Source organism: Tamandua tetradactyla, chromosome 20 (genome assembly GCF_023851605.1).
Source record: "Tamandua tetradactyla isolate mTamTet1 chromosome 20, mTamTet1.pri, whole genome shotgun sequence".
In the NCBI taxonomy this organism is placed as follows: Eukaryota; Metazoa; Chordata; class Mammalia; order Pilosa; family Myrmecophagidae; genus Tamandua; species Tamandua tetradactyla.
In genome coordinates this window covers 10,860,713-10,884,910 of record NC_135346.1, presented here as the reverse complement: position 1 = coordinate 10,884,910, position 24,198 = coordinate 10,860,713, and the positions used below count along the sequence as shown (strand labels likewise).

Genomic DNA, 24,198 nt, shown 5'->3' with positions numbered 1-24,198 from the left:
GAAGACAATCCTGATGTGAGAGCACATCAGAGGCCCACTTCTAACTGTGCCCTCTCCCAGGGTTGGCGCCCGGGCCAGGCTATGCTGCTGGGGTCTGGGGCAGCCCTTCCTACAGCCTACACCGTAGGCCCATTCCTCGAGTATGCTGGGGTCCTGGACCACAGGTCAGACCAGCTGCAGGTTCTCTGGCTTCTCCAACTCCTCCCCAATACTTCTGCCAGGAACCCTTTCCCTACTTATGTGCTTGTCGTGTGGGGTCTTGGGGGTTTCCTGGGCGGCTGGGTGCGTGATGCTGGGGCTCCAAGCCACAGGCAGTCACAGCTCCAGAAGCTTCTCCATGGTGTGGGCCGGGTAATCGGGTCATGTGTCCCCTCCACGCTGGCGGCCGTCACCTGTTCACTGCCCAGCCCACCATCTGAGCTGCTGGGGCTAACCAGACAGCTCATTTCATGCGTTCTTCATTCATTCAACAAATCCGTATTGAGTGCTCTCCATTTGCCAAGGCCTGTGCCGGCCCAGGCTGGGGTTGGTCTGTGTCTCTCTTATTTACTTATGTTTCTCCAGCTCCCAGCACAGAGTCCGGCACACAGAAGTTTAGAAACATTTCTCATGATTAACATTATCACTGTTATGTAAATTATCTCATCTCCTCCTTGGCCAGGGAGGCAATGAGGGGAATAGGTGGGCAAGGACTTCTGCTCCCACCACCTAGGAGGCCACACCCATTGGCCGTGTCCTTCAGGGGAGCCCCAAGTGGCTCCAGGCGTGATGCCCACACCCTCGCTATGGGGTCAGGCCTGTTCAAGGTCAGGAGAAGCCACGGATCTCTTTCCTCACAGGGCAGGCTGGGTTGGCAGGCTCCAGCAGGAGCAGGCACCCTTGGGAGATGCCTTTGGGCTGAGCCTGGGGAGAGGGGGCAGTGCAGCAATGTCAGGCTGAGGGCAAGGTCAACCCAGGACCAACCCGGGAGTGGGAGCAGTCCTGGGTGGGAGACGGGGTGGGGCTAAAGGGGCAGTGCACACTCCAGGATGCCTCCCTGCAGGGAAATGGGGTTGGCCAGAGAACTCAGACCCTGCCTTGCGTTTCCCTAACCCCCTGGCCATACATCTCTGGGTGGGGTCTGCCCCGCTCAAGCTCAGCTCCTTGGAGCCTATACCTCCCTCCTTCAAGGTCCAGTCCTGTCCCTTCCCAGCCCAAAGCCTGAATTCCCCAGGGCCTCAGAGGAGACAACTGGAGAATCCCCCACCATTGTGAGGCCCGTCTGGCCCACCTCTGGGCTTCCTGGCCTCTGCCACCCAGGGGACTGCTCTCTAGGTGGAGAGCCTGTGAGTCCCAAGGACAGAGCTGGATGGAGGAGCCGTGTGTGCTCCTACAAAGCTGGGCCTTGCCCCTTTGGTGCTGGAGTATGCTGGGGTCTTGGACCACCCCAGGCCCTGAGCAGGCTCTAAAAGGGGTGGAGGAAGTGGGGTGGGGTGGGGGCAGGGCTCCAGGCAAAGTCCAAAAGTCAGAGGGTGCAGCCTGTGGGTGGGATGGGGCTGACTCCTAGGAACCTCTGGGAGGAGGGACTCAGTCAAGGTAGCAACAAAGCTGGCGTTTTATCTGTATTTGGTGTGACAAAACACACAGTGGAGGGCGTGCCTGGGACAAAGGGAGTTTCCTAGCTTCAGGCCTGTGCCATTCGATCCCTCAACAAATACTTGTTGGGTGCCCAGCCTACAACTGGCCAACTAGGTGCAGAGGGCATGGTGGGGGCCCCTGGCTGCCATGCCTCCTTGGGGGGCTGGGAGGCCGGGCGCCATGGAGGGAGCCGGTCTTTGAGGGCCCGAAGGGGAGCGCGGCGGATTCTGCCAGCAGGAGCCTGACTGCTGGTCCTGAGCCAGGTCCCAGAGCAGACACAACTGGCTTCCCTGAGAGGGAAAGTAGATCTGATTCACTTCAGGAAACTGAGCCTCAGGGGGTGAGTAAGTCCCCTTTTCCCCAACCTCACACGGCTCTTGAGTGCCAGGGCTGGGGCTCAGACCCATGCTGGCGACATGAAGCCATGCCCCTGTGGCCGGGAGCAGACCTGTCCCCACCTTCTGTGCCCTCCCCACGGCATCCTCGTCAGACCTGCTTCATCTCTGTTTTCACAGAGAAAACCCGTCTGCTCTGGGACCCAACCAAGGGGCTGCCACACAGCAGGGTGGGGACAGGTTTGCCCAGCTGAGCCCAGCGAGGCCCTGCCCCGTGGCCTGGGAGTGGAGGGTGTTGGGAGAAATGGCCCCGCACAGCGGGGAGAGCCAGAGGGGCCCCTCCCAGCCCAGGCACGGAAGTGGTAGAACAGCCTGTCAGCGCCGGCAGTGTGGCCCTGTGAGTGTTGTGCAACTGAGGCCTCAGGGAGACAGCTTCCAGAGGCCCCGAGAGCCCCGCCCCTGCCCCGCAGGAGACCCCTCCCCGTCCTCGCAGGGCCCCCACCCTCATGCAGGTGAGGGAGCCTAGGTGAGGGTGCAGGCAGCCTGCCCAGCATCCCCGCCAACTTCCCCCTTCCACCTGGAGCCCCTGGGTAGAGACCCATCCCAGTGGTTCTCAGGCTTCCAGCTCGCCCTGTAGCTGGAGGCCCCGCCAGCCCCTAGTCCCTGTGAGGAGAAGGCGCCTGCTTTACAGGCCGCTGGGCTGTGCTCATCCCGGGCCCTGGACAGTCTTGGTCCTGCCCTGAACTTTGACCGTGCTCAGACAAAAGCAGGGGTATAGGACCCTGCCCTTCGCAGCCCAGGAGAGAGAGATGAGGCTACTGGTGCTGGTAAGACTCAACCAAAAGTGCAAGGGGGACAAAGAGAAAACATGCCTGGATGCAGCACAGAACTCCAGCTGCATCTGGAGTTCCTCACACAATTGTGGCCGCTCGTCTGTCAGCTTGGGTCACACGACAGGGCCCGGCTGGCCCACTGTCCACAGCACAGCTTTAGCGCCACCCCCGTTCACACATCCACGGACCCCACGCGCTGCAGTGGCCTGGCCAGGGCGGTCAGATTTCCTGGTTGAGGACACTCCTTGTGTCTAGGCTGCTGGAACTTACATGTAGGCCATTCAGAGGCCTGGAGAGGTCCAGGCCACTTACCCTATTTCTAGGCCCCCAGTAAAATGAAAATGGAAGAAATGTGAAAATAATGTTTCAAGAGTTATGGCACGTGTTATTTATGCTTTTGTTAGTTCGTTTATTCAGTAGATATTTTTGAGAGCCTCCCTTGCGCCAGGTGCTGTTTTAGGGCTGTGTTGAATAGAAAACATTTGTAACATATATGCAAAATGTGTAGCTTCAGGTGGAGATCACTGCAAAGATTTAAATTCCAGGATGCCTGGCCGTTGTCCTCAGGGTGGATCTCCAGAGTTCCCAGCCGCCAGGATCACTGGTATACACTAAGCTGCTGTCATCTGTCCCCAAGGGGCCACAGTGTAGCTTGGTGGAGGCAGCAAAGCTCCCTCAGGAGTTCAGCTGGCATAGGCCTATCTCCAGCATGCCCCTGGCTCCACCCTTTCTATCTCCTCTGGCTGGCCCATTCTCCTGCAACACGCTCCTGTAGTTACTGCCCAGTGGTGACTGCGGTGCCTCTCCTGGCTGTCACAGGCTGGCGGGGACTGTTCAGGTTGACCTGACCTCTGGGCCTGGCTGCCGGACTCTCCAGCTGTGGCCACTTGGTGTGAGCCTGGCCACCCGGGTTGCTGGGATTGTGGGGCAGAGACATGCCACAGGCAGAGGAGTCCAGCAGCTGCCAGCTGGCCCAGGGGTCTGGGAATCCAGGTGCAGGGGGCCATGGGGATTACAGCAGGAAGAGCTGGAGCCAGGTCTTCGGGGGTGAAGCTTTGTGAGGCTGTTTGAGGTCCACCAGAAGAATGCTGGAGCGGGGCCCATGAGACAGATTCATGCCTTGGGTGGCCGTTTTCCTAAAGCCATAGAATCTTCAAAATCCTTTCCCACTGCCCCTTCCAGGGCTAGGTTGATAGCTGTGCAGACTCAGCCTCCACTGGTTGGGATGAGAGTCCTAAGTGTCTGGTGGGGGCTGAATTCCACACACCCGACATCTCCCATACTCACCCATAACGGCGAGAGAATCTGTGTGACTTGATCGTCACCAAGAGGGTGAGGATCAGATTGATTGCTGCCTGGGATGTCACCATATTAGTAGGAGCTAGGACAGTAGAGACCACCCTCTTCCTTTCAAAAAGCCAGGATCCCTTCAAGAGAAGGTATAATGAGAACTTTTCTGTACCAACAGTTAAATAAGGAGCTGCCTCATCTCAGGGAAGAGGATGGGAAAAAGGTGGATTTGGGTTAGAGATGCACTGAGTGTTGGAATGAGTCCTGCCCAGCACTCTGGGTCAGCAGGTCCTGAGAAGTAACTGTGTCTAGGGTCAGGACAAGCTGACTGCAAAAAGCTGTGACATTGGGCATCCAAACATGAAGTGTTGTTGGCCTGGAGAAGGAACACAAGCATTCTCTCAGAGAACCATTGTATTCCAGAGCCAGGGAGAGATGGAGAGCCTCCAGAATCCTGTTGCAAGGTGCTCTAGTTTGCTAGCTGCCGGAATGCAATATACCAGAAACAGAATGGCTTTTAAAAAAGGGAATTTAACAAGTTGCTAGTTTACAGTTCTAAGTCCGAGAAAATGTCCCAATTAAAACAAGTCTATAGAAATGTCCAATCAAAGGCATCCAGGGAAAGATACCTTGGCTCAAGAAGGCCAATGAAGTTCATGTTTCTCTCTCAGCTGGAAGCGTACATGGCAAACATGGCAGCATCTGCTGGCTTTCTCGTGGCTCTACAAAAGGGACTCTCTCCAAAATATTTCCTCTTTTAAAGGATTACAGTAAGCAACTCCACTTTCAATGGATGGAGACACATCTCATTGGAAATCATCTAATCAAAAGTTACCACCCACAATTGGGTGGGTCACATCTCCATGGGACCAATCAAAATGCTCCCGCCTAGCAATATTGAATGAGGATTAAAGGACATGGCTTTTCTGGGGTCCACCACAAATTCAAACCAGCACACAAGAGTCTATTATCTTTACAGCTCCTGTAAAGAAAATGGTAGAACCCACTACTTTATGAATATAGCAATTCAGTCCCATAGTATGTTAAAGCACTATTACCAACCTAGGGTTTTTCCTAGGATTACAAGATTGACTTGTATGACACTTGATAAAATTCAACAGCCATTCATAGTAAAAAGTTGGAAAACCACAAAGGGAAGAAAATGTTCTTAACATTTTAAAGACCATGTATCATAAATTAAAAGCCAATAAGGGGCTGTAGAAATTACCATAAAGTCAAGACCCAAACAATGTTCCTTTCACTACTATTGTGCAGTGTTGCTCTGGAGGTCTTAACCAGTAGGATAGGGTGAAAAGAGGAAAAAAGAGATAAATAATAGCAAGAGTAAAAAAAAGATTATTAGTTAAATCCTGAAACCCAGAGGTGTCAGTCTTTCCCAGAACATTAACCAGTTTCATTCCTCAACCTGTTATGTCAACACCTCTTTTCAGCATGAAGAACTTTGAAGATTGTGAGATCAATCAAATGAGAGGGAGGAGTTGTGACAGAGAAGTTAGGGTTTAACAAATGATTATCATGATGGAATCATTATACAGATATTTCTTTTTAGTTTCTAGTGTATTAGAACAGCCATAAGGAAATACCTGAAATTGCTGAATGGGAACCCAGTAGCCTTGATCTTTGATAATGATTGTATATCTATATAGTTTTGTCTTGGAACTAAGTGATTGTAAAATCTTCGTGACTGACACCCCCTTCAGCCAGTGTATGGTTAGATGAGTAATGAAATAATGACATGCATGGGAAAAAATGCAAAGTACAAGGTACCTAGAGATGTTTGGAAATGGATGGAGGTGAAGGTAGCTCATTCTTGGGATTATAAGAAATAGTAATGTGTGGTACATACACATGATGGAATATTACGCACCAGGAAGATGAAATGAGGTCCTGAGGCATATGACAAGATGGATGAGTCTTGAGGACATAATCCTCAGTGAAATAAGCCAGACACAAAAGGATAGATACTGTAAGATCTTGATGTTATGACTCTGGTAAAGATGACAGTGTCAAGGCTCAGGCAAGCCAATTGAGTTAAAAAAAAAAAAAAGAAGTTGTAACGTACTGCAGGTGAATTTGATTGGCAGTAGTTGTTTAAAGTCATGTATTTAAATAAGTTCTTGTATGAACCACTACAAATGTAAAAACATAATAATAGACGGGCATAAGGGGAAAACATAGCTACTGCAAACTATGGACTATAGTTAACAGTGATATCTTAATATTCTGGTCAACAATAGTAGGGAGAAGGGGTATAAGAGGATTTGGGTTCTATCTTTTATTCTTAATTCTGCTCTGGAGTAATGAAAATGTTCTAAAATCAATCATGGGTATGTATGCACAACTATGTGATGAAACTGTGAGCCAGTGATTGTATATTATGGATGGTGTGCTGGTTTGAAAGGACGTATGTCCCCTAGAAAAGCCATGTTTTAATCTAAATTCCATTTCGTAAAGGCAGAATAATCCCTATTCAATACTGTAATGAAACTGTAATCAGGTCATCTCCCTGGGGATGTGATTTAATCAAGAGTGGTTGATAAAATGGATTAGGTGATGACATGTCTCCACCCATTTGGGTGGGTCTTGGTAAATTTCTGGAGTCCTACAAAAGAGGAAGCATTCTGGAGAATGAAGGAGATTTGGAGAGAGCAGAGAATGCTGCAGCACCACGAAGCAGAGTCCACGAGCCAGCGACATTTGGAGATGAAGAAGGAAAATGCCTCCCAGGGAACTTCATGAAACCGGAAGCCAGGAGAAGAAGTTAGCAGATGACACTATGTTCGCTATGTGCCCTTCCAGATGAGAGAGGAATCCTAACTGTGTTCACCATGTGCCTTTCCAGCCGAGAGAGAAACTGTGACTGTGTTCACTATGTGGCTTCTCGCTAGAGAGAAACTCTGAACTTTATCAGCCTTCTTGAACCAAGGTATCTTTCCCTGGATGCCTTTGATTGGACATTTCCATAGACTTGTTCTAACTGGGATATTTTCTCGGCCTTAGAACTGTAAACTAGCAACTTATTAAATTCCCCTTTTTAAAATCCATTCAGTTTCTGGTGTATTGCATTCCAGCAGCTAGCAGACTAGAACAGATGGTTTTGTGGTGTGTGAATGTATCACAATAAAACTGAAAAAAAAAAAAAGATCATTATTTGCAGCATTATTTTGTCCAGAAAATTCAAGAGCATCAGTTGAAACACTATTATGATTATTAGAGAGATCCAGCAAGCTAGAACACATATAAGATAAATTCATATATGAATGTAGATTTTAAACCTTTAAGTGTAAGTCATAGCTCACTAGAAAACATAATGAAAATAATTTGCCATTCATCATAAGAGTAAAACATGAAAAATGTCAAGACATGTACTTAGGACATGTCAAAGGTCTATCAACTTTGCTCTAGGATACATATAAAAGAAGAGGGATATGCCATATTTCTGGAAAATTTAATATTTTTAATTTATTAATTGCTAAATTCAATGCAATTTGAATCAAAATTTATTTGGTTGAGGAGAATTGACAAAATGATTCTAAGGATCAACGGAAAGAGTTAATGTGGAAAAAAGGCCAAAATTATAAAGATATAATAAGGGGGATTTGCCATATAGGCATCAAAATTATGTGACAAAGCTAAATTAATTAAGAATGTGGTGACAGCATTGGAAAAGACAAATATATCAAAGGAACAAAAGAGAGTCTATAGCAATTGATAAAGGAAACATCTTAATTTAGTGGAGAAGTGATAGTTTATTCAGTAAATCCCTTTGGGATCATTTGTTATGTATATGGAAAAATAGAGTTATAATATTATATACCACTTACTTCATCACACTATAAACTGAATTCATGATCTATACGTTTCAATTTTTCCAATGTGTATGCTTCTACAAGTTAGTTTTTTTTCAAACTCAAAACTGGACTGAAAGAAAATATAAATATTTCTGTTTTCTTACACTGAGAAAAATCTTCTCATTAAGATAAATATTCTAAAAAAAATTTTACTATATGCTCTAGTTTGCTAGCTGCTGGAATGCAATATACCAGAAATGGAATGGCTTTTAAAAGGGGGAATGTAATGAGTTGCTAATTTACAATTCTAAGGATGAGAAAATGTCCCAATTAAAACAAGTCTATAGAAATGTCCAGTCAAAGGCATACAGGGAAAGATACCTTGGTTCAAGAAGGCCGATGAAGTTCAGGATCTCTCTCATCTGAGAAGGCACATGGTGAACACAGTCACGGTTTCTCCCTCGGCTTGAAGGGCACATGGCGAGCAGAGTGTCATCTGCTAACTTTCTCTCCTGGCTTCCTGTTTCCTGAAGCTCCCTGGGAGGCGTTTTCCTTCTTCATCTTCAAAGCACTGGCTGATGGACTCTCTGCTTCGTGGTGCTGCAGCATTCTCTCTCTCCGAAACTCCTTCATTCTCCAAAATGTTTCCTCATTTATAGAACTCCAGAAACTTATCCAGACTCACCGAAATGGGTGGAGACATGCCTCTACCTAATCCATTTTAACAACCACTCTTGATTAAATCACGTCTCCAGGGAGATGATCTGATTACAGTTTCAAGCATACAGTATTGAATAGGGATTATTCTGCCTTTATGAAATGGGATTTTGATTAAAACATGGCTTTTCTAGGGTCCATACATCCTTTCAAACAGCACACTATAGATATAGATTTCAAATATTAGAGAAATATACTTAAATCTGTTGATAATTGCTATTTTGGGGGATGGTATTTTTGGTACTTCCATTTTCTAGGTTACATTATTCTGTAGTGCTGTGATTTTATATAGGTTTCAGTATTATACTGTATTTATAACTAGAGAAAATAAAGACAATAAAAAAGAAAATAAAGACAAGAAAAAAGAATAAATATTGCTTTCTATATAATGTAAGAACTTAACAAGAACATAACATACTTCTACTTATCCCTCCCTTCCTTTTTGCTATTGCTGTCATATATTTTACATCTGCATATGTTATAAACTCTGTAACACATAGTTATTTTTGTCTTAAGCACTCAATTGTCTTCTACGTAATTTAAGAAAAAAGAAAAAATATTTTATATTTACTTTGATATATCTACTGGCAGTCTTTGTTCTTTTCTTTAGAGCTGAGTTTCCGTCAGGTATCACTTTCCTTTAGGCAGAAGAACTTCCTTTGGCTTTTCTGGTAGAGCAGGTCTATTGGTGATTAATTCTCTCCATTTTTTCCTTAATTCAAAAATATCTTTATTTTTTAATTCCTTTTTAAAAGAAAACTTCTCTGTATATAGAATTCTAGGAATTATTTTTTTTCTCCTAGCAATTTAATATATTACTCCACTGTTTTCTGGCTTGTATTACTTCTAAGGAAAGGTAAATGATAATTCTGTATGTATGTGTCTATGCTCTTTCATTATTTTTAAGTTGTTCTCTTGTGTTTTAAGATATTTGGCTGTGTTATGCCTGGGTGTGGTTTCCTTTGTGTTAATTCTTTTGGGGGCTTATGAACCTTCTTGGGATGGTGTGCTGGTTTGAAGCTGTTGTGTACCCCAGAAAAGTTTATGCTCTTTTTTTTTTTTTTTTTTTCCCTTTTTTTAGGCCATGTTCTTTTAATCCATTCCTGTAGGGGCAGACCTAGTGTGGGTGCAACCTCTTGGTTAGGTTGTTTCAATTGACATGTGACCCACCCATTTCAAGGTGGGTCTTAATCCTTTACTTGAGTCCTTTATAAGGATGAAAGACAGAAGAAAAGCAGAAAGAACTCTGACAAACACCTGGAGAGCTTGAAGAGAAAAGCCCCAGGAGAAGCAAGGAAGGATACATAGAAGCTGAAGGAGACAGACCTGAAAGCAACAACACCTGGGAGCGAGGGACCAGCAGATGCTGGCCATGTGCCTTTCCACGTGACAGAGGTGCCCCAGATGCCAGCTGCTTTTTTTCAGAGAAGGTATTGTTCTGTTGATGCCTTAATTGGGATATTTTTATGGCCTTAGAACTCTGCCACAGTTTGGAAAGTGCCCTGGGCAAAGGACTTTGGTGAATGCAGCACGTTTTTTGTTTCACTTCTCTCAAAGTTGAAGGCAATTTGATGTCCAGTGTCTGCAAACAGTTGATAGAGATATTTTATTTAGTTTTATAGCTGTTTAACAGTAGGAAGGAAAGTTGATTATCAATTACTCAGTCATGGTTGGAACACAAAAAAAGGATAAAAAAGTAAAAGGTGAAAGGGAAGGAAAGGAAAGAGGGAATGCTGCCAGATTGTGCATCTGATGTTACAAGTGTCTAAGAATCTGAGCTCCAGCTGAAAGTTGCAGGGTCAGTGGCGCCTACCCGTCTCTGGTTCCTTCTAACCTGGCATTATTACTGGCCTGGACAAACCTTCCGTTTCTGGCTATGATAGCACATTGTGTCAGGCTAATTTCCCTGCCAAAAATAATTATAAAAGTTGGATCAAATATATAAAATGACTATTTGAAAACAACCAATAAAGGTAGGAATTGAGGGATTACGATCCTTGAGAAAAGGGAAGTGTGTGTAGTGATCTCATTTACTGTGGCTTTTTCTCTGAGGGCATTTCCCAAATTGCTGCATGGGGGGATAAAGACCAAGCAGAAAACATCAGTTTTACAAGACTGAGGACACAAAGGTCAGAGTTCAGGGCTTCCAAAGAGGCTGGAACTTGAGGGGGAAATTCCAGGCAGGCGGAAATCACAAAGGAGGAGCAGTCTCTCTGAATTTATTGGCCTACTTCTAAGCAGTCTTCTTGAAGGCTAAAGAACTAAGCAGAGATTTTTAGGAGCCATGAAGTACTGGGGAGATAAATTGGAGTTCAAGTTCCCGTCAAAGTGGAGGGGCCTTGGGAATGTCTCAGGTTCTCAGCTGAGGCTCCAAAAGGGCCGCATTGTAAGACTAGGAGTTATGCTCTTGGACAGTTTTGGGCCATACCAGCCAAACCACAGCATAAAACCAAGCCTTGAAAGGAGTAAAGTAATCTATTTTGTTGGTTTGAAACTGTTGTATACCCCAGAAAAGCCATGTGCTTTCAATCCTAATCCAATAGTGTAGGGTGGCACCTCTTGATTAGATTGGTTCCGTGGAGATGTGACCTACCCAATTGTGGGTGTGACCTTTCAGTTAGATGGAGATGTGACCCTGCCCATTCAAGGTGGGTCTTAATTAGTTTACTGGAGTCCTTAAAAGTGCCAACACAGAGAGCAGAGAGTACAGATGTTTGGAGACAGACAGAAGAAGCTCAGAGAGGAGGCCACTGGAACCAGGACCTGAAGGCAACAAAACCTGAAACAAAGGGGCAGCAGATGTCCTCATGAGCCTTCCCATGTGACAGAGAAACCCCTGGTGCTGCCTTTCCTCTGAGATGTTATCTTCTTATTGCTGCTTAATTTGAACATTTTTGTGGCCTTAAAATTTAACTTAATAAATCCTCCTTTACCAAAGCCAACCCACTTCTGATGTATTGCATTCTGGAAGCATTATCAAACCAGAAAATCTCTTGATCTCTCCCTGCTTGAAGACTGCTCAATCCTGTTTTTCTGGTTGAAGATACCACCATCCAGAGCCTTCACAATTTTTCATCTAAAAAAATTTATGAGGCTTACAAAAAACAACAGCAACAACAACCCAGGATCAAATGACTAAAGCCAAGAGAAAAATCACCCAGTGGAAAAACAGTTAGGTGTTTCAGAGATCAAGAACTTCAAATAATTATGATTAAAATGTTCAAGAGAATAGAGGAAAAGACAGACAAAATATATTGAAAGCTGGAGAATTTCAAAATAGAATTGGACTCTTCAACCTCTGTGTGAGACCAACAGGAAAGATGTTTATTTGGTGCAAAATTTATTTTTTGGGTAGCACATTATTTTATTTAACTTGCATGGTCAGTTTACTCGGACACCATAATCACACGGAATCTTGAATAGGGAATGGGATCTTGTTGGTTTATACAGGTTAGTGTGATGCCCTGATATATCCCAGAGTAATTGGGCAGAAAATGAAAAAGTATTTGCAAAGTCCCCTTGGGGGACTGGGGAGAAAGGAGGAAATACTCAGCTTCCTTATCTGGGGAATTCCTGATATTCTTGCAAGCAGTGGGGACAGCCAATTCAATAGGCTGAGTTCTCACTCTTGGGGTTTGCCCCTATGAAGCTAAAGAGTAAGAATTGGATAGACTGACATAATGGGTCAATGAGAGGGAGAGTAAGGGGTATGGGATGTATGAGTTCTAAAAATGATCATGGTAAAGAATACACAACTATGTGATGATATTGCGAGCTGTTGATTGTATAATATGGTTGGACAGTATGTGTACGGGTATTTCTTGATAAAAATATTAAAAAAATAGAATTGGACTATAAAATAAAGAATCAAGTGGACACATACAAGAACTTCACTATAAGAAATATTAAAGGAGATTCTTCAGTTTGAAAGAAAATAATCCCATATGGAAGGATGGAATTTTACCACAAAGGATAAACGTGGGGGTAAAAAGAAATGAATATTGATTGCTTAAAATGACAATAGTAATATATTTTGGAGTTTATATCATATGAAGAATTAAAATATGTGAAGACGATAGCACAAAGTTTGGGAGTGGGCCTAAATGGAGTTACACTGTTATACGTTTCTTGCATTGTTCAGGAAATTTTGAAAGTTCTAATTTAATACAGACTGTAATAAATCAAGTTCACATCTGAAGATCTCTAGAGAAATCACTGAAAGACCAGAAAAGAATGCATATGTAAAAAGTTAACAACAAACTCACATGTATCTAGTCACTTGATTTACATCAAAGGCTCTGCTGCATTTCACTGAAGTATAGTCTTCTCAATATATGGTTTTGGATCAATTGGATATCTATTTGAACCTTGATTGCTCATTACACCATGCACAAAAATTAATTCGGGATGGATCATATACATAATTATGAAATCAAAAACAATCCAGCTTCTGAAAGACACGTGGGAGCATATCTTCATGCCTTTCAGGTAGGCAGAGATTTTGTAACAGAGCATAGAAACACTACCCCCAAAACTAAAAGAGTGAGAAATTGAATTTATAAAAATTATAAACTTCTGTTCTTCAAAGGTCATTATGGACAGTATCAAAAGTCAAGCCTCAGACTGAGAGAATATTTTTGCGATACATGTATCCAACAATGGTCTCATCCAGAACCTCTGCAGACGCGGAACTCATGGGGCAGGACACCAGTTACAGGCTACACCCTGACCTCCCATGTGTGCCTTCCTGCTCTCTGAGCATCACCACTTATCCCCAGAGCCGAAGACGGCTTTGGCCCAGGGTGACCTCAGCGTCTGAGCCTCCGAGGGTTGGGACAATAAGTTAGGGGGAAGGTGTTATTCAGTTTTCAGACTTACCTTACATGGACCACTCCACCACCCACCCCTCCATCTCTGTGTGTTTCCTGGGAGGTGTCTCAGTGTGCTTTGGGACAGCCCGTTTTCTCTTGAAATGGCCTGGCTGCCCTGTCCTGCCACTCGCTGCTGGTTCTGCTGTTGATGGCTCTGGACGTCTTTGGTCTGAGCTGGGCATCCCTGGAGCCAGTTGCTATTGCTACTCACTGCCGGTAACTAGTCCCAGCGGGTGGGGAGGTGCTGGCTTCTCTCACTGGACGCCTCCCTCCACCGCTCATACACAGCGAGAGTGCAGAGGCCTGAGGCCTTGCCTCACCACCACAGAGCTCCAAGGGAAGCAGCCATTCTCTCACCCCAGGCTTCGCTTATTCTGTCTCCTCGACTGGAATACCACCCTTCTCCCAAACATCCAGCCCTGCCCTGGCTAACCACTCGGGGGCACCATGCCCCTTACCCCGCCTGTGAGATGCCCCTCTGTAAACTTCCTCAGCCCCTGGAGTTCATTGTTATTTTCCACACTGGTGACCCTCCCTCCCCTTGAAAACCAGGAGCATCAAGTGGGCAGGACTGTTGTCTGATTCATCTCTTTGTCCTCAGGTACCCAGGACTGGGCACAGAGGGAATGTGGGTGAGTATTTGTTGGCTGCCTGAGCATGGGTGAGCAAATATGCAGACAGCCCTTGCACCTTCCGGCTCAGTGAACGACTGTGGCATCCCCACCTGGGAAGATGGACCTGCTAGCCTCACCATGGCCAGGGCAGCTGCTCTCTTCCCTTAAAGTCAGTCCTAAGGCTAGGCAGGCCCTCAGGTGTAGGCTGCAGGCAGATTTCCCGAAGTCCACCTCTTTCTTCCCTTAGGTCTTTTTTGGGGGGGGAGACTCCCCATTGATGGATCCCAACCAGAGGTCAGAGGGCAGGAAGTCTGTTGATGCTGTCCGTTCAGGTCAGCAGCCAGGGGTGCAGAGCAGGCAGAGAAGGGTGGAGAGGGGATCTGGAGGGGCAGGCAGAAGCCATCCAACATCGACATTTGTCAGCTGTTATGTTAAGCTTGGCACAGGGAGAATGATCCATAAATTAGGGGCCCAAGCACAAAAGCAACCCAGAGCATCTTGGAAACCCAGATGTGAGCCACCTGCTACTGTCTCCTATAAACTGAGACTCCCCCAGCATTGAAAGCCATACCAAACGGGCTGTGAAAGGCCCTGTCAACCTGTGGGGCTGGCTAAGGGGCGTGGAGCCCTCCCAACGTCCTCCCTGCCCTCCTCTCCTCTCGAGGTCCCAGCTTTGGAGTCATCCCCTAGGGCCTGGAAAACATGCTCTTGGTTACGCAGCTCCAGGCAAGGGTCCCAGCGAAACCTTGGCAGATTGGAGGAGCGGGCAGGAGAGCAGGCAGGCTCTGACCAACTTTAGAGCGGGGCTGGGGCTGCTCCTCTGACGGGGTGTCCCAGGGCAGGATCCGTGTGCCCTCTGGTGGCCACGCTCATTCTTGCAGGTGCAGGTCTCTAGGCAGGGGGCTGCAAGAAAGGCTCCCCAGAGAATTCTGAGGCCCCATATACCTTCATCATGGGCCACAGACAGCTGCTGGTGTCTCTGGAAGGAGGGTAAAGAAAGGTCTAGGTCTTGAGGAGGGCAAGGGGTCAGCCTAGCCTAGAGATGGTAGGCCATTGTCCCCAAGACTGCTGCAGCCCACGGGAGTGTCTGATGGCCTAGCCCGTGTGGGAAAGCCCTTTCCCCACCTCTGCCACCTGGACCACCTGCTGTTCAACTGGGAGGATGCCCTGTGCAAGCTGTTTCTGCTTCCCTTGGGGCTGATTCCTGCAGATGATGGGGTGGGCATCTTCCTGATTCTAAGCCCTAAACTGGCTGGTCCAGGGTCAGTGATATGGTTAGACTCTGGTTCAAAGTCACCATCAGGTTCTGGATCAGAGTCAAGGACTAAGAGCAAGGCCAGCGCACACTGGAGCCTGCCCAACCTCCTCCTCCTCATGGAAGAGCCATGTCCCACGAGCTAGTGCATGCGTGTGTATCCCTGCGCGCATGCGTACAGGTGTGTGCACCTGTGCTGTGGCCACGGCATTCTGTCCTCCAGGCACTACAGGCTCAGGGCCACCAAACTCTTCACAGGTTTGTGCAAATACTTGAGACATGATTAAACACAGAAAATTTTAAAAATGTAAAATAAGCATTAAATGATAGCAAACGAAGCATTGGTCATGGAAACCAGTCAAATGCTGCTCAGCAGTATTCTTAGATGGTCAGTACAACATGGATATATGATGTGACGAGAGGTTGTCAGGGCCTCTATGTGGCCCTCCCTGTGGCTGGGCCGCAGTCCTGGAGCAGTGTCCACAGGGGCAAGGGTGGGGCTGACCAGCAAATTCAGACGATGGCATCGAGTGAAGAGACTGGGGGAGTGTCAGATCCAGAATGGCAGCTGATGCCAGCAGGGCAGTGGAGGGAGGCGGTGCCCAGGGGAGGGCACGGCCCAGGCAGCACAGGCGTGAGCAGGCCCCAGCCACAGCAGGGAACCATGCTCCTGTGATCACATGAAGCCAGACTCGGGTGAGGGGCCAAAGGGCCACCTCTAGCCCATAGGGTGATTTTGTACAAATTGGAAAAACATTACTCTCTTAAGTTTCCCAGGGCTACCATAACAAATTGCCGCAAACCGGACAGCTTAGAACAACAGAAATTTATTTTCTCACAGCTCTGGAAAATAGAAGTCTAAACTTGTGTCCCTTCCTCGCCTCTCACGGCTTCTGGTGGTTGCCGACGATTCTTCAAGTTCCTTGGCTTATTTCTGCACCACTCCAGTTTCTGTCTCCGTCTTCACGCAGCCTTCTTCCCTTTCCGTGTGTCCCTGTTACAAATTTCCCTCTTCTTCTAAGGACATGAGTCTTTGAACCAGGGCCCACCCTAACCCAATCTGACCTCATCTTAACTTGACTCCATCTTCAAGGACCCATTTCCAAATAAGGTCCTGTTGATTGGTCCTAGGAATTAGCACCTGTGCTGGTTGAAGCTATTGTGTACTCCAGAGAAGCCACGTCCTTTAATCCTCATTCAGTATTGCTAGGTGGAATTTTTTTTGATTGCTTCCATGGAGATGTGATCCACCCAATTGCTGGTGGTAACTTTTGATTAGGTGGTTTCCATGGAGATGCATCCCCACCCATTCAAGGTGGGGCTGCTTACTGGAGCCCTTTCAGAGGGAACCATTTTAGAAAAAGCTTTAGAGCCCATGGAGTCCACACAGCCAGAGACCTTTGGAGATGAAGAAAGAAATGCCCCCTGGGGAAGCCATTGAAGAAGCCTGGAGAGAAAGCTAGTACACATCGCCACGTGCCTTTCCAGCTCAGAGAGAAACCCCGAACTTCACTGGCCTTCTAGAACCAAGGTATCTTTTTCTGGATGCCTTAATTTGGACATTTTCATGGACTTAGAACCATAAACTTATAACTTAATAAATTACCCTTTTAAAAAGCTGTTCCGTTTCTGGTGTATTGCATTTGGGTAGCTTACAAAGTAAAACACTACCTATTTATATCTTTGGGGGAGACATAATTCAATCAATCATGGCACCTCTTTTCCAATTCACCATATTTCCACCTACTGGGAAGATGTGGTAATGAAGACACAAGGCTGTGGTGTGTGTGGTGGGAATGAACCCAGGCTTGAGAAGTGCACAACCTGCAAAACCTGGCTGGGGTAGGGTCATTCGTGGATGGATTGACTGACGGCCATCTCACTCTAAAAAGAAACTGAGGTGCCTTACAAACCTTTATCACTATAGCAAGAAAAAGTGTATTCATTTAAAATAGGAAAGGGAAATGGTGCATGGGGAGACAAATGGTGGTGCCAGGAGTGAGTTATGCCAAGACCATCATTAGATGGGTGGTTGCCTTAGAATCAAAGAACCTCATGACGTAGGGAACCAGACACAGTGGTTAGGATTCCACGTCAGCCTCAATGTCTCGCTCCCCATTCTTAAATTGTGCAGGGACTACATTGATTTCTTTTAGCAGGGCCTACTCTGGGCAACAGGGCTGAGAGACCCCAAGTTGAGAAGGGGTCATTTTGGATGAGAAGGAAGACCTTCTCCTGAAGAGGAAGCCCAGAATGAGCAGCACAGAACTCAATAAATGTTTCTGAGTATATGAATGAGTGAATGGACGATAGCCCTTCTTATTTACCTCATTAATCTTTAGGTTTACCCATTTCTCCCCAATATGCATCAGCATTCATGCATTCCCCATCAGCTGTCGTCTAGACCCTGCAGCATGCCTCTCTCCAGCCCCTGCAAGGCCTGGACCCATCAACCCCCACATCCCGGCAGCCAGGCTGTCCTCCCTGAATAAACCCCAGATCCTGCACTCTGGTTGGGTGTTGGGGGGGAGCTCCTTGCCCCTAGCATCACATCCAAGACCTTTCTTTGTGGCCCATTAGGGCCCATTAAGGCCCCAGCAAGCCCCAACAAGCTGCTTCAACTCCTATTACTCTTATTATATCTCTTACTCTCTTCTCTATTGGGTCCATGACATTTCTTCTTAAATGTTTTTTATTGTGAAATATATATACAAAAAAAAGCAATAAATTTCAAAGTAAGTTGTAACAAGTAGTTACAGAGCAGATTTCAGAGTTTGGTAAGGGTTACAGTTCCACAATTTCAGGTTTTCCCCTGTAGCTGCTACAAGACACTGGAGACTAAAAAGAAATAAAATATAATGATTCAATAGTCATACTCGTTTGTTAAAGCCTCTCTTCTCTGTTATAATTCCTTCTTCTCCTCTGATCCTTCTTCTAATCTTTAGGGTTATTTGGATTCTGCCCATTCCAACTTTTTCATGTTGGAAAGGGGTGTTGATAATTTGGGGTAGGGGGATGGACATAGTTGATACTCCGGAGAGGCTAGGCCCTCTGGGTTTCAGGATTTATCTGGTTTAGGAACCATCTGGAGGTTACAGATTCCTGGAAATTAGTCTTAGTGAGTGAAACTTTTGTAGAATCCAGATAGAGCCCTGGGTGTTCTTTAGAGTTGACAGGAATGATTTTGCTTGAAGTTTGGCACACTGTGGCAATTAGCAATATCTAGCTGAAGCTTGCGTGAGAGTGACCTCCAGAGTAGCCTCGCGATTCTATGAACTCTCTCAGCCACTGACACCTTATTTTGTTACATTTCTTTCCCCCCTTTTGGTCAGGAAGGCACTGTCAATCCCACAGTGCCAGGGCCAGGCTCATCCCTGGGAATCATGTCCCATGTTGCCAGGGTGACTTTCACCCTCAGATGTCATGTCTCATGTAGGAAGGACTTTACTTGCAGAGTTGGCTCCCTGACATTTTGACAGGCCTGAAAAAAATATTAAAGTCACTGGACTTTCAGTTTTTAAAACAATAGCCACATTGGATGTCCAATAGCTATCCCCAACCCCTACCTCGTCCATCCCTAATGTCCACCTAACCCCACTTTGGGTTCAGGCCTGTGGGAGGGGGTCAGGGGACAGATGCTGCACTGTAATAATAAAAAGTGTGCTCTACATTGTATACATCAAAATGCAGGGATCTGTACGCAGCACTGTGCCTGGCTCGTTCCTGGTACTCTGGGCAATTGCTCCAGCTCAGAGGCTTCGTGCCCAAGATGGTGGGGTGAGGGGTAAGGAGGGAGCCCACATCTGAACTCGCTGTTCCTATCATGGGGGTCTGCCCTGGGTTTGCTACATAATTACAGCTCCTGAAGGCCCTGTGGTGCTTCCCTCCACCGGGTAAGACAGCCCAGCCCGTGCTGGCTCAGCTCCCCGGAGTGCTGGGGCCCTTGGGGAGGGCTTGGAGCCATTCCGTGGGCCTGCCTCTGCTTTTTTTTTTTCCGTGTGCTGTACGGGGGAGTGGGTCACATTTCATGCTTCTTCCATGTGAGTATCCTGCTGTTGCAGCACCATTTGTTGAAGTTTTTGTTGGTTCCTTCTGTTTTGTTTATGGGAAGTGCACAGGCCAGGCAGGTCTCCTGCAAAGCAGGCAAGAATTCTACCACTGAACTACCCTCGCTCCCCGCCCCCCCCCCCCCCCCCCACTCCTGCCTCAGCTTCTAAACCCAGCAAACGGGCTCAGAGATTTGGAAGCGCACTCTCTGGGAACCCACTTGGCCCCGCTCATGGCTGGGTGGCAGGGTTCTGAGCACTCTCCAGGGTCTGGCTTCCAGGCTGTAGACCAGAGCTCCAGGTAGGCCTGTCCCTAAAACAATCTGGCTACCACTAGGTGTCCCCTCTCAGGCCATAGGTCAAAGCATGGGGCAACTGCGACACTCCCAGTTGCCTCTAAGGGGAGGAATCTGGGGTGAGATGGGTGAGGGGTCTGTTCTCAGGGTCCAGTGGGTACAGAAATGAGTTAACACCCACACTGCCTCTGCAGGCACAGGCGGATCCTGGGACTCCTGCCTTGGGGAATGCCGCGGATAGAGTTAGCAGCTCATAAACCCTAGCCAGGCCTCCAGCTGCCAGGGCCTGCAAGAGTCATCAGGAGGCAGTGGGCCTCACTGCCAAGCAGTGGAGCCTGTGTCCTTGCCCCGGGGCAGGATCGCAGGAGAGTGGGAGGCTAGGGCAGGGCAGTTCGAGTAGACTCCTGTTTAGAAGGAGGGGTTGTACCCCACTAACTCTCCCATCCTGGCTACCTGTACACTCAATACAGGCATTTTTACCTCCTGGGGTAAGCCAGGTCCTGCTCTTGAGGCAGAGGGGATGGGCAGACAAGGCCAGCCTGCTGTAAGGGGCCACTGGCCAGGGATGCTACTTAGGGAAAGCAGGGTGGTGGGGCCTCCTGTGTCCATGCCCCTGGCCATGCTGGGGTCAGAGGTCGCAGTCCATGCAGGCAGCATCTCCGTCAGAAGCCTTCACCAGCTGGGAAGGCCTGTGCTTTACCCTTCCTGGATGAGGTCGCTATGTTGGCCTCTATTCTCACACCTGTTTTCCTTAAACAGGGCACCCTTTGACACTCATGATCCCTGAATCCCCAACCTGGCCCTCATCTGGTGCCAGAAAATGCATGAATGAATATGACAGAGCCCTTACCAGAAGGGCGGAGTGCTCTGTTTACAGTATGGATTATGGGTGGCAGTAGAGTGGTGACTCTGTGACCTATGGTTTAAGATGATTGTTGAGTCATTAAGTGAGGCATTTTGGGTGTCCTCAGTGAAGTCTGCTCGAGGTCACAATAGTGGGGGTGTCTGTTCATTAGGTCATGAATTCCTGTTTCCCTACTCTCTGAGCTAGAGCTGGAGACACAGGGGTGAACAGGACAGAGGCAGGCCCCCTCTCCAGGAAGGCAAAAGGGTGAAGGAGGCAGACATCGAATGATGTCAGGTAGCATGCATGAAACTTGTCCATGAGTTGCTGTGGGACCCGTGGCAGAAACCTGGCTCAGGATGGGCCCAGAGAACGTTTTTAGAGAAAACAATCTTCTGGGGAGGAAGTGTTCCAGGCATGAGGAATGACATATTAAACGCCAGGAATGAGATCTATTGTGTTGTGCATTTCAGGAACTATAAAATGTCTAGGGTAACTAGATTATTGAATTGGAGGCTTCATGTGTTAAGAGAGTCCATCAGGGGCTGGGTAAAGGGAAATGGTATCCTTGTTAAGAAAATTGGTGTCTGCTTTTGGAACAATGGGGCAACTTTGCGGAGTTCCACATATGATCAAAATTGCATTGTTAAAATATCACTCTGCCTGCAAAGTGGAGACAGGGGCAGCAAGAGTTGAAGTGGTGGGTCAGCATGTACCATCCAGGTGAAAGATGCTGGGGTCTTGGATTTGAGCTGTGTTAGCATGGATGGAGTAAAAGTGAACAGATTGAGAGATTCATCAGGTAAGATATTTGATAGGGGCAAAGGAAAAGGGAAGTGACTGGGAGATGGTAATTTCATATCATGAGATGTAGGAAATACTGGAGCAGAAGCGGTTTGGGTGGGGTGCTGGGAGATGATGAGTTCACCTACCAGTTGTCCACAAAGAAAGGGCTGTGGCTAAGGGGGTCTGGAGTGGGGCCGGCTGGAGGTTCAGAGCTGAGAGTCATACAGTTACATGGACCCAGCAGCCCTTGAAGGGCATGAGGGAGACTCAGCAAGGAATCCAAGGCTGCCCTGGATTATGCCCAGGGCTGGGCAAAGGAATCCAGGCCACAGAGGAGGCTGAGGGCAGACATGGCATCTTCTGGGTGGGGGGGAATGTGGGAGCACAGAAATACATGAATGAATGGATGGGTGCCTCCAGTGAGGCACAGGGCAGTAAAGACCAAAAGACCTGACCCTCAGCAAGTCCTGCTGCCTCTCAGGGCCTCAGACTCCCTGAATGACATTTAACCAACGATGGGGCCCTGAGCTTACAGAACTCTCAGCCCTGTGGATGCCCTACTCGTGCATTTGCCTTACTCATGCAGTTGATTACTAAAACCTACAGCTCAGGTCAAGGTATCAAGAGGTCAGCCTCTCCACTCTTCATATAGTCAGTGAATATTTATTGAGTATCTGCATGTGCCTGGTTCTCTGGTAGAGGCAGATACACTATGAAAGGCAAAAACTCACATAGCTCGTGTCCTCTAGAAGGTCCCAAGCCAGTGTGGGACAGACCTTCAACATTCGTTCAACTGTATCAGCTATGGCACGTATTAGGTAGACTGAAGGGAGGTCAGCATGGCTGGAGATACGAGCAGGACCAAAGCATATGGGACCTTCCAGACCATGTTTCAGGTGTTTCCTAAGAGCAAGGCTAATCTGAGAGTGATGGGCGCAGTGATCACAGATCATACATCACTGTGGCTGCAGCATGGAGGACAGATGGAGAGGAACAAGAATGAGACTGCTGTAATCGTCCAAGTGAAAGAGGCTGGACAGAAACGGATAGATTAGAGAGAGATTTATGTGGTAAAATTGGCAGACTTGGAATATGGATGGATAGGGTCTAGGGACAAGGGAGACATAGTTGCTGAGCAGGGCTCCTCGGTTTCTGGTTAGTTAGTGGAAGGTGGCCCCTTCACTGAAGCAGGGAACATGGGTGGGGAGGGGTGGGGAGAGCATGGCCCCAGAGCTGGGCATGCTGAGACTGAGCTGCCTGTGGACAATGAAGTAGGGAGACAGACTGTTGTATGAGTCTGGAGCTCAGGGGTAAGGACAGGGGCGGAGAGAAATTTGTGAGTCATCTGTGTACAGGGAGAAATTATAGAAAGAGAAGAGGAAAGGAGAGTGCCCAGGCCTGAGACTTGAGGACCCCCCCCCCCCCCAATATTTAGGTACAGGGAAGGAGACTGGGCAGAGATGGACAGAGAGGACGGAGAGAAACCAAAGGAAATGAGTGCGTCAGGAAGGCAGTGGTCAAGGATGTCAAACAACACCGGAACAGCTGCTGACTTCAGAGGAGGCTATAGTGAAAATTTATTGAGACCAGACTTGGTTGTGAGGGGGCCAAGAGGGCCTGCAGGGGCCTGAGAGGTAGGGGGCTGGGGGAAGGACATGCAGACTGCCAGCTCTTTCAAGGAATTTTGCTGTGGTTGAGGAGAGAGACACCACAGCAGGTGGTGGGGTTGAATGAGGGTTTTGTTTTCCATAGCAGAGACTTGAACATATTTATAGGTCAACGGGAAGGATCCAGTTGGGGGCTTATACTCAGGAGGGAGAAGGGATGATCCAAAGGGCAAGTTCCTAAGAAGATGGAGGGGATGGGGGACCCGGCAGATGGCAGGAGGCTCCTATGGCATAATAGGCTAGAGCAGATGCCGAAAAGTTTGTTTGGCTTTAGGACAGCTCCAGCTGGTGCTTGATGCAGGCTGGAAAATTGATTCCTCTAAGTTTATGCGTGCTGTGTGCATTTCTGTGGGTGTGCTTTTTGCCTTCCCCAGGTCCAGGACAACGGCCTGGCCAGCGTGCCACAGAGAATATCCACTAGGCCTGGCTGAGGCACGGCACCTCCCGCTCTGCTCCCTGATGAGATTTTCAGATGGCATTTCCCCTCATTCATGAGGAGGAAGGTTCACAGAGAAGGCGTGGGAACCTGCTTGGCTGCCAGGGCCCCTCCTGTTCAGGCTGAGGTTTGCTGCATCCCGCCTTCATGGCCTCTCAGACTGGACTGGATGAATGGAGTGCCCACTGATGTCCCTCCTCCAGGCTCTGATGACCGCTCCCCCTCAGGAGGGGTGCCTCTGACCAAGGGTTGGGGACTGTCTCCATTCTGCTCGGGAGCTCAGCCCCGGGGGCATGGGGGGATCTCATCTCTCTAGGGGAGTGGATCCCCGGTTTCTGGTTATCCTCAGGCCTTCTCCTGGTCCGGCACCTAGCTCCCGGCCCGGGGAAGCAGTCGCCTGTGATCTGGTGGGGTGGACCAGAAGGGGCCTGTGTTCCCAACAGGACCCCCCGAGGAAGCCACAGGGGCCCGTCAGGAACCTGGGACGCCCCCGGCATTGCACGGGCGCGGGCTGAGGTCGCAGCCCCTCTTCTAGCCCCCAGGGCCCGGCAGGAGGACGGGCAGCGCCCACAGGTGCGCGCAGGGCCGAAGTGCGATGGACGCGGTGTACGTGCGGCGGGCGACGGGCGGCATGAAGGGCGCGGGCTTGGCCGGTCTCCGCCCCCCGCGCGGCCTTCCCGGGAACTGCGGGCGCGGGCGACCCACGGCCGAGGCGCCCTTGGTGTGGAGCCAGCGGCCAGCCCGGCCCAGGGGGCGGGAGGTGGGGACGTGGCCGCGGC

The 24,198-nt window shown here is 48.2% G+C and overlaps 1 protein-coding gene across 2 annotated transcripts in view; it reads left to right on the top strand.

Moving 5' to 3' along the window:
• The first annotated feature begins 1,951 nt into the window (after nucleotides 1–1,951).
• The window catches only part of P4HA2 (prolyl 4-hydroxylase subunit alpha 2), a 63,205-nt gene continuing 40,958 nt past the window's right edge, over nucleotides 1,952–24,198 (top strand). For both annotated transcript variants that reach the window (XM_077138388.1, XM_077138389.1), the window contains exon 1: nucleotides 1,952–1,957. The gene's annotated coding sequence lies outside the window, so the exon portion shown is untranslated. The remainder of the gene's footprint in view (nucleotides 1,958–24,198) is intronic.